The following is an 11,023-nucleotide window of genomic DNA, read 5'->3' as shown; positions in this document are numbered from 1 at the left end:
GCCGGGCGGGATCGGCTCCGGGAGGGGGCAAGAGGCAGCCGGCCCCGAGCCCCGCCCGGCCCGCGGCGGCGAGTCCCGTCCGCGCCCCGCCGAGCTCCGCCCGCGGAGGCTGCACCGCGCAGCCCTGCAGCGCCGGGCCCGGCTTCCCCAGGGCTCACAAAGTTTGCGGTTTGTTTGCCCCGCTTCCGATGAGGAAGCGAGCCGGAGCGTGCAGGAGGCGCGACATCAAACCGGTGCACTAAGAAGTAATGGATAGGGGGGAGCGTGGTCTCTCGGAGAAATAAAATTGTGGGCGTTTTAGGACAACCTTCTCTGTAATCCTCATTTTTTATACGCTCCCAGCTATATCCTTCCTGCTCTTATCTGGAGATCTTTCTTGGATACACCTTATTAATTGATGCTTACGAAGGCATAACTGATTCTTCATGATGGCGTAACAATTAAACGTGCTTTCTGTACATCATCTCTTCTTTGAGGCAGTTTACCTAACTAATCTTTCCAGGATCACGCTCAGTTATGGTAAGTAACTTCAGAACCTGCTGGTTATGATACTATTTGTGATACTATTGGGTCGGAGAGGGGAACCAGCCTTATGAGATTATTTCCAATTACATTATATACCTTTATTTTCATGTTGCAACAATGCACAATAAATATTTCAATGTCAGTTGCAACAATTATAATTTCCATGGCCATCATGAGGGGAAGAGCTTTACCTCGAAAGTTTTTCTAAAGTGGCATATATCTGTTTGTGTTATATACTTAGGATATCCCAATTTACAGAGTTTGCTGATAACCTTGCATAAAAATGGTCGTTTTAATTTAAAGAAAACAGAAGGCATAAATGAGCCAATATATGTGAAATGCACAGTATTAAGGACTTTTGTATGCCTTGAGTCGCTGTGCTGGACTGATCACTTTATAAGCACACACAGCTATGCACGTTCACACAATACACACTGAGATCCTGTGAGGATCTTCTTCAGGGTCTCGAGGACAGGGGTGTTATTTTGGCCTAGGTTTAACAGCCATTGTAGCTACTGCAGCTAATGGTAATAGAAGTACTATGAAGTTTTCTTTTAGCTATTCCTGTTTGAGATAAATGAGGCAGAGCATGTCTCGGAGAGCATTCATATTACAGCCCTTTTAATTTGGTGGTTTAGAAGTAGATTCTGCTTTCAAATGTATATTACATTTCCTCGACTGATGGTTAAGTGTTTCTTTACATCAAAAGGCTGAAACAGAAGAACCTTGATTTGCAACTTTCTTTTCAATCTGCAGGTTGCTTTCTGGATTTCGGAAACAGTCTTTCTTTGCCAATCCAGCACACTATTAATGAGATGATAGTACATATGCATACATATATATATATGTATTTACAACTATTTTCCAACTTTAAATGCTGATATGGTGAAGTAAAAACCTAAATGAATTTATTTTGAACAATCCTTAGCATTGATTTCACTTTGAAGTCGTGTGCTTATAGGAGAAAAGAATAGAATAATCTTTTCCCACAGCTCAATAGCACAGGAGCTCTTCTGCAAATTATCTTGCCAGAGCTTAGATGTCTGTTCTTAAGTTGCTCATAGCTTAAGTGTGGGCCAGCTACATCTTGAACATCTTACAAGAACTTCAGCTATCATAAAAATGTTGTTTGTTGTTTTTTTCTCTTTAACTTGGCTGCCTTGTATGAAAAACTTCTTTCATAAAAATAATTCGCCTGCTGTTATGAAAAGAATGTCAAACAGTATCAATTTTGTTTTAAAACAGCTAGTAAGTGTGTCAGCAACCACTGAAGCTGAATTTCTTTCTGCCTTTCCCTCACTTTAACCTGGCAGCAGCTAAACATTCCTTCTCCCACAACCAGGCTGCACTTCTGTCCCTACAATCAGTTTGCGCGGGAGGCTCCATTGAGCATTAGATCTTTGTTTTCCCACTGGGGACAGCAGCAATTTGGAGTTTGTCGACACTACAGAACAAAGAAAAAGTTAATCTTTGCTTTTCAAACCATAAAAGCATCTGAGCCCTTCTTGGTGCCTGGTGAGGAGAGGGGTTTTCAAGGTGTGAGGCATGTAAGATGTGAGGCATGCGCCAGGTTGCTGTTTTCTCAAAGTACAAACTGTCTAAATTGTCTTGATAAATTTTAACAGCAAATTAATTATCGTCTGAACCTTTTGTCAGGAGGATGTTTGCTCTCAGGAATAATAGCTGTAAGCACAGGTGTTCTAGTAAGTTACTGTCGCACCCTTGCCATGGTGTCTGGGTCTTGTGACTCCCCTGAAACCTTGCCTTTCTCCCAGCTCTGCCTGCTGCTCCCTATTCATGCTGACTAATCTTCCTTACGACAGTGCCAGGAAACTTCTAGCTTTTATGGGGTGGAGGACAAGGACATGCTTGATCAGACCAGCAGAGTCCATCTCGTCTTCTTACAAAGCAAGAATAATTTTACAACAATTGTGTTTTTTGGTTTTTTGTTGTTGTTTTTCTAGAACAATGCAGTTTCTTCTTTTCGACAAGTGATTCAACCAAATGAGACGAGTGCAGTACTTAGCAAATGGTGTTAAACTGAAAAATCCAGTGTATATTCTTAGTAATGAAATGTTGAAATTAATTTATATTTTGCATTGTTTGAGATTGTCATTAATCTTTTCTGCATGGTTTATAGATTCTTTACTGCACTGTGGTCGCAGATGCCACTCATTTTTTGGGAAGAGATCCCAGTAGGAAGTAGTGTGTCAGGCATGGATATACCAAAATAACATTTATTTATTCAAAATAGGTAATGGATAATGCATAATATTAAAAAAATTATATACATCACAGAGGATTTCTAACCCCCAGCTCTTGAGACTGGAGCAATTGCAATAGTACAGTCACCAGCTTAGAAGTGCTGTGGGCAAAAATGCTCTAACTGAGGAGAGCAGATTAGCACCAGGATTTGATACTTTAAGCAAACACTTGGCAGTCTAAAAATGGAGTCATTGTTGTTCCTGTGTGGGTTAACTATGTTTTTGATTCTCCATGACTCCTGTCATGTGCCTTAAACAAATTCAAGCAGGAATAATCCCCCTCTTTCTTTTGCTTTACCTCCTCTTTCTCTCTTAACTGCTTTCTCCTTATCTTTCTCTGTTCAGCTCTTTCCCTGCATTCTTCTCTTTGCTACTTGCTTGGCGGTTTTTTTTGTTGGTTTATTTTTTTCTTTTCTGGTGTGGCCAGGTTGTTTAACTTTTCGGGTGCCAGGTGCAGCTGTGGAAATGAGTAAGCTTGCTGAGCTGTGAGCTGTGGGATTGGCAGAGCTGTAAAATAGCCAGGCCAGATCCTTGCCCTGAACACAGGCGTTTTGTTACTGACAGCATGATATACCGTCTTTTATGTGTGTGTGAAACAAGGTGTGGCAGAATAACCCTTTTATTGTTTTCCTCTGCATAGCAACTGGCACTGCTCTGAAATTGCATGTAGACTTTTTTCAAGGCAGTGTGGCTCTCTTTCTGGGAAAACTCATGACAGAGAGCATTTAGGTAGATACAAATAAATGATTGCTCTGCTGTGCAGCTAGTAGAATAGAATAAAATTAATAGAATAGAATAGTTCAGCTGGAAGAGACCTACAACAATCAATCAGACCAATTGCCTGGCCACTTCAGGGCTGACCAAAAGCTACAGCATGTCATTAAGGGCACAGTCAAAAAGCCTCTTAACTATTGATAGCTTGGAGCATCAACTATCTCTCTAGGAGCCTGTTCCAGTGTTTGAACAGCCTCTTAGTAAAGAAATGCTTCCTGATGTCCAGTTTGAAACTTCACTGGTGAAACTTCGAGCTATTTCCACATGTCCTGTCACTGGATACCAGGGAGAATGGATCAACACCTTCCTCTCCACCTCTCCTCTTTCAGAGGCTGTAGGAAGCAACAAGGTCGCCCCTTAGCATTCTTCTCTCCAAGCTAGATGAACCCAAAGTCCTCAGACACTTCTCACAGAACATTCCTTCTAGCCTTTTCATCAGCTTTGTTGCTCTCCTCTGGACACATTAAAGGACTTTCACATCCTTCTTGACTTGTGTGGGGCTGCTGCACACAGTGGTCCAAGTGAGGCCACTCCAAGATGTAATATCCTTTAAAGTCTGACAGGGTGTGCTGTGTCTGATGTATTCCAGGTTGGGGTTGCCCTCTGCGCTGCCAGGGCAATGCTGACTCCCACTGAGCCTCCTGCTGGCCAACACTCCCAGATCCCCCCACTCTGCAGGGCTGCTCTGCAACCACTCGTTTCCCATATTACTCTTGTGTTTGGCATAAGTAGAAATATTAGCCTCTTTTTGGTCTGTGAATTTTCATCAGTGCTGAACAACTGAACTGTATTCAACAGAAAGATAGTTTTGAAAAGTTGCACCTTGGAAAAAATTCTCTGATGATCTTAGTCTAATCTATCAAGTCCAGTATTAGTTGCAGTGGTACAGTGTAAATTTTCAGGGACTGTAGAAACAGGAATGTGGCATTCCTAGCATCAGAAGAAAAAGAGTATTATTCTTTGATTTTTTTCTGTCACAGCTGAGGTACATGAGCTAATAAATATAAAACTATTATGTGTGCCTCTGTGCTATATCAGTAGATAACCTTAGAAGAGGTTGGTTTAGCCCAAAAAAGAGAGGGCTCAATTTTAAAGCTGAAGAAAAATGCAGGCAGGAAACCAGAATCAGCTGACCTGAAGTTTAGTCTGGAAATTGGAGGAAAGTTGAACTCTGATTGGTGGAGTGTCTTGGCTGGAAATTCAGGGATGAGGGCTCAATGGATTTTTAGGGATTCAACTCATAAGAGATTCTATAGTGTGTTTTCTAGTTATCAATGGACTGGTGTGATAACAGAAGATCAATTTATATTTTTATAGAGTCATAGGATGGTTTGGGTTGAAAGGGACATTTAAAGGTCCTTTAGCCCAATGCAATGAACAGGAACATCTTCTACTAGATTGAGCTATAATAATATAATATATTAATTCTAAATTAACTAAAAAGACCCTCAAGATGCAATATATATACACACACATTTTCTCAAATTTTGTAAATCTTTGATATATAAAGTGAGAAGTGGACTCAGGAAGAGTCACATGATTAACACTAATAAAGATAAAATGGTCAGTCTGAAGATAAAAGAGAATCTTGGTTCCCATGTCCTTAAAGGCTCCAAGATACTTCTGTAAGGCAGTAATCACAACCTCAAGAGACTGGTCTAGATAATCTTTTAAGAGGCCTTCCAAACCAATCCATTCTATGATTCCATGATTTTTAAAAGGTACATTAGAAAGGATTTTATGTGCTCTCTGCATTTACAAAGGATGACAAACTGCAAAAAAGGAAGATTTAAGTAAGCTACCAGTTGAACTTTCCAGTAGGCATAAAAGGACAACTGGGAGCCTGTTGAAGCCTCCTTACTGAAATTCTTAGGGTTAGGATGGCCATTTGTCAGGAAAGCTAGTGCTAGAATTGTTCTTGTGTTGATTCTCTTGTGTTCCCATTTGCATCAGGCAAGTTTGACTGAAAAGTTAGATGGGACAGTGAACTCCAGTCCTTTAAAGCATTGGGCTTTCCTATTCAGCGTCTCCTGCTGACATGAGAGGGGCTGCTGATGTAGTCAGGTGCTGTTTATTAGCAATTGGGGATGTAGAATCACAGAATCTTAAGACCTTAAAGATCATCTAGTTTCAACCACCCTGGATGGGATGACTTGCAGAGAGATCTAGATAGATTGGAGCATTGGGCAGTGATTAGTGGAATGAAATCTACAACAACAAGTTGAAATGCTGGATTCTGCACCTAGGGTGGAGTAAAACTGGGCACAAGTATAAATTGGGAGAGGAGTGACTGGAGAGCAGCCCTGCAAAAGAAGGCAGGGACACTTTTCACTAGATGAGGTTTCTCCAAGCCCTATCTAGCCTGGCCTTGAAGAATTCCAGGGATGGGGCATAGATTCTCAGCACTTTGACAGTAAAGATTTTCTTCTTAATATCTAATCTAAACCCTCTTTCAGTTTAAAGCCATTCTCCATTGTCTATCACTACATGCACTTGTAAAAAGTCCCTCTCCAGCTCTCTTCTAGGCCCTCTTCAGGTACTGGAAGGCTGCTGTAAACTCTGACCTTATAACTTTGTGTCCACTTGATTTTTCTTGCATGGATGATGCTGTGGTCTAAAGTACTTTGCAGAATTAGACTTTTTTCCTCCCTCTCTTTTCCCCTTTTGTCCCATCTCACGTAACCCCCACCTTGGAAAAAGATTAGATGCTCTTTCACTTTCACTTTTAACCTACAAATCAAAACAAGAATATATCTTGGTAAGAATTTACCGTGTTACCTAGTTTTACATGATTTTGCACCTTGGCCCTTTTTCTCTTGAATATTGCTTGTGGGCTTTACTTTGAATCCTAGATTCAGTTTTCACTTATTTATGTTCATACTATAGGGTTTCCTGTGACCAACTTAAAAGTGTTTAAAAGTACTCACTGATGACAAAAATGGAAAGAAGCAATGCTGTGGAAAAGATTCACACCTGTCACAAAATATTAGTGTTTAAGGCATGAACATGCTTTAATCTTAGCTAAATTAAATAACAAAGGATTTTCAGGATAAATGAGTGAATAATGAGCTGTCATTTCAGGACCTTAAAATATCAAGTGAGTTACTCTGTGAATCACAAATGGTGATAGAACAAAGTAAGAGCTGGTTCTGGTAAGACTTCTGTCAGAGAGGGTCATGGACATGCACACTTCTCTGTGGGATGGTTACAGGATATGTATCCCACCACTTCAAGACCACTGATATTCTGTTGAATCAAAATATGTACTGATTAAAAATGACCAATAAACAAAAGTCCCGAATAGCTGAAGGGCTACATTCTCTTTTTAATTTTTCCCTAATGGTTACACATCTATGAATGTGCAAACCATATTGGTTAACCTCAGTGTTGACTGACAACTTTCCATTAAGATTTGGCTGTTTCAGATGCTTTCAGATGATTCCTCCATAAGAAGTCCAAATCCCAGACAATCTCCAAGACAGCTTTTCAAAGGTGATGAAGGAAATTATTTGCAGTCCCTGGCAGTCCTGCTGAATTTTCAGTTTAAACTCTGAACTCAGGTGTAATAAAATTTAAAGCAACCCCCACATGACAGTGAAGCAGAACTGATATGACTTAGATTAAAAATGGGTGTATTTCTTTTCATTCAGTCTCTGAGAATGACAATGGGAGATGCCATTTAGGAAATGTGTACAAGCCTGGACACTGTTTGCAGTCCATCCACTAGTACTCACTCAGATGGGGCTATGTAGTTTGTATTTGTTTACCTGTTACACATGAATTTCTCCAGACCCTTTCTAAGGCTCTTGGTGCACCTACAGCTTACCATGATCACTTTTATTCAGCAATATATTAACTAAGAAGGTCACAAAGAAAAAAAGTCAGATGTACATACCCAGAAACTACACAAGAAAAGCATTGCTTTCCTGGTATTTATAGATTTTGCATGTCCAATAGCTGTTATTTTGCTATTTATATTCAAACATTTGATCTAGAGTGGATTTTACAGTCAAATAGCATTTATTATAATTTACATTCAGCATCAAAGGCTTGAGATGTCCCTCTGCATATGTGCTTCAGGCACATTGCTGACTATGTATTTATGGAGCTTGCCAAAACACCTTAACACCTGAACATCTTGCAATCATTGATGAATTTGTAATCATATTCCTAAGGGGAAGAGATTAAGTTGCAATTCCCCTTTTCAAAGACAATTTATTGAAAATTCAGAAAAATTAAACAACTTACCGAGATCCTATAGGGAATCCAGGAAGGCCTTTGTCTCTTGAGTCCTGTTCTGGTGTCTCAATTCACCTTCCTGGCAACCTGATCCTGCAGTGGCTGGCAGAGGAACAGACCCTCACCTAGATCTTTGGTACTGGATCACTGTAAAATCAAAACCTGCAGGTACAAAATTACCATTTGTTTTGCCTAGATTTTGACTGGCTTGAAACATATATTTTATGAAGGATCCAGGAGGGAGTCTGTAATAATATATATATTTTTTTGTTTGTTTTTCAGAGCTTTCCCAAAAAGTAGGAAAAATAAGAAGATTGATTAGGTAATTATCTAAATTTGCAGGTAAGCCCAATGGCATATGGTGAACATCAGAAGATGGGGTACATGATGGATGGCAACTAAGCAGTTTTTGTTTCCTAAGTTGTCATTTTGTGACTGTTCTATTTCATAACTTATTGCACTGTTTCCTGAATTACAAGATGCTGTTTTACAACTGGTCACAATAAGAAAACATGACAGGTTCATCATTAGACAAATGTGCATCCAAAACTGTCACTAGCTTTAATTTTGCATTATTCTCCTTTTTATAATATGTAAGTGCACTTGGAATATGAAATAACGTTGTCTATTGACCTATTTTTGACTTGTTGCAACTAAAGTTGCTTGAGCATAAAATCTGGAGTTGTGTAACATAGTTTGAGTTCATTTCTGTTTAGGCAGGTTCTAAATACACAAAAGATAAATGACAAATTATCTTTGCTGCACTGGAATTGGCAGCATCACCAGCCTGATATCAAAGTTGCTATAAATTTGAAGATGGACAATTTTTTTTCTAACTTAATTTCCCGAAAAGACACTTACATAATTATCTGAAATATGTGTGAGTGCCAATAATCATTCTGTATGAAACTGCAGAAAAAAGATGTCAAAGTGTTAAGGCAAAATAAAATGATAGATTAGATGACATTGCTTAATACATGATACTTTTTTAAAAAGCAGTAATTTACTGAGTTCAGATAAAACTTTTTGAGATAATCTCTGTACAAAAAAGAATTATTGTCATGAACACTGGTCTGGAACATTAGAAAGAAATTTGATTTTAGAACCAAAGTGCTTTTACTTGGTTCTACTCATTTTGACCAGCATACAGTGAATGTACCTGTGATGCCTGTGCTGCCCAAATACTTTGTTTCTAGAAACTTCTGCTCTCCTCCTCTCTGTGGTTGTAGTCCAGCATTAATTTATAGCTCCTCTGAAGCACTGTTTCAGAGTTGCAGAACAGAAGGCTATCACAGAAAAGGCTGTCTAAAGAGAGAGAACAATGCAGAGAGTGATGGGTTGAGGAAATTGTACTGTCATTCTTATGAGACCCGACACACATTTCTGCTTGACAACATGAAATAAAGTATTGTAGTCAATTTGACACATGAAATAATTTTGTTTTGGAATGAGCTGACTTTCTAAATCAACACCCTCTATTTCTTTTTTTTTTTTTTTTTTTTTTTTGTTTTTCCCCGTGAAAGAACAAGATTTTTTTCTGAAAAAACCCCATCAGTTTTAAGGAAACTGTATTTCCCACTGATAAATGGAAAAAAAATATCCTGAGCCACTCTTTGTAAAACATGATATTCCAAATGATCATTTATTGTATTTTTTCAGTGCCATTCAGAAATTATTACAAACAAATCTCTAATATTTTTATTTATGAAAACACAAGCCCACAATAATATTACTTCTATTTTAAATAAAATTAAAATGATGCATTTGGTGACTCAATAGTGAGGAGCATTTGAATTATGCAGTTGTGTTAATTCAAGCAAAATGGCAGAATTTTAAAAAATTGTTGCTTAAATTACGTGGCCTTTTCGTATTGCTTATAGTAAGTGCTGCTCACAACAGTTTAAAAGTGTTATTTATTACCACAGAATTAGGACAGAGTAAAACGTATTGAAACTCGTGTTTCAAATTGAGATAGTGTTCCTAAGATAGAAATCTAATGAGGCCCTCAGCTTGTGGCTCTGTTTTCTTCCATGTAAGTATACTTCTCATCATGCTAAGATCTCAAAGAGCCTGCTTAAAACTGTAGGATCTTATTCCTAAATAAACCCTAGTTAAAAAAAAAAAAAAAAAAAGCAAGCCATATGATTGGTATTGCATGCTTCTGACTCTAAGTAAGAGTGGGGTTTTTTTTTTTTGAATGGTTTAGAGCAGAACTGATATTACTACTGTCTTTCTTCCCTGGAAACCATTCCTTCTTCATTATTAAACAATATTATTAAAGGTAAGACAGCAAACAGGCTTTTAAATTACAACTCGGAGAAAAGAAACAAAACTAATGTCTGCTGACCAGAATTAAACTATATGCTATTTTTTTAAACAATGAATCTAGAAAAAGAATTTGGACAGAACCAAGTATTTGTTTATCTTCACATGCATTGTTTTTTTCACAATTTGTAGTAACCTAAAGAATATTCAGTTCACTAAGAAAACAATTTTTTTGAAAGTTTGAAAAAATTACACAGCAATAGGAGCTATAATTCACAAGTGCACTGGATAATGCAATTGCTGTTTGTTGTGAGAAACCAATACTAAAAGATGCTAGAAATATTTCAATATATTGTAATACATAATAATTAATAATTAAAAAGTTGGTAAAAGATAGTACTAGAAGTAGACAACCACCACATAACTAAAACCTGTCCTGGTTTTTTTCCCTATTTTTCTATTAGTTTTCTATTTCTCTATGTATTCCTATTCATTCTTCCCCTATTTCTAGACATGCAAGACACCATAGTTCAGACACTCATGCTTCACACAGCATTCTGTTCAAGGAATTCTGCATGTGCTCCTGAAGACTAGTTTCATTACTTTGAACGCACTTCAGAAAAATATTTATAATTTACTTAAGATGATTTTTGGAAGTATTTACACTAGATTTTATTTTCTTTTATACATTAAAATATTTTCTAGTGGGATTTGGCTGTATTGCATAGGCTTTTTATATACCAGATAGTCATATATATTTAAAATATTTGTTTTTTAATGTGAACAGGTGGTTAGCAAAATAAAAGGGAGTTTGTCAGCATTTTAATGAATTTCTGCACAAATTCTCCAGATGTAAAAGGATATAGCTTTATATATTAGTACCTATTTTCTTTCTTTAAAGAATGGTTCCAGGAACCATAATTACAGTTGGTACATAGCTTATAGGAAAGACTAAT

General features: G+C 37.8%; 1 long non-coding RNA gene across 2 annotated transcripts in view; it reads left to right on the top strand.

Moving 5' to 3' along the window:
* Positions 1 to 120: 120 nt before the first annotated feature.
* Positions 121 to 11,023, top strand: part of LOC117007693 — a 42,864-nt gene continuing 31,961 nt past the window's right edge. The window contains exons 1-2 of one of the 2 annotated variants that reach the window (XR_004420200.1): positions 121 to 519; positions 8,085 to 8,124. This is a non-coding gene — a long non-coding RNA (uncharacterized LOC117007693). The remainder of the gene's footprint in view (positions 520 to 8,084; positions 8,125 to 11,023) is intronic. The other variant, XR_004420199.1, reaches the window with a different exon arrangement.

This window comes from Catharus ustulatus, chromosome 1, assembly GCF_009819885.2.
Source record: "Catharus ustulatus isolate bCatUst1 chromosome 1, bCatUst1.pri.v2, whole genome shotgun sequence".
NCBI classification, from domain to species: domain Eukaryota; kingdom Metazoa; phylum Chordata; class Aves; order Passeriformes; family Turdidae; genus Catharus; species Catharus ustulatus.
This window is presented reverse-complemented; position numbering and strand designations above follow the sequence as displayed.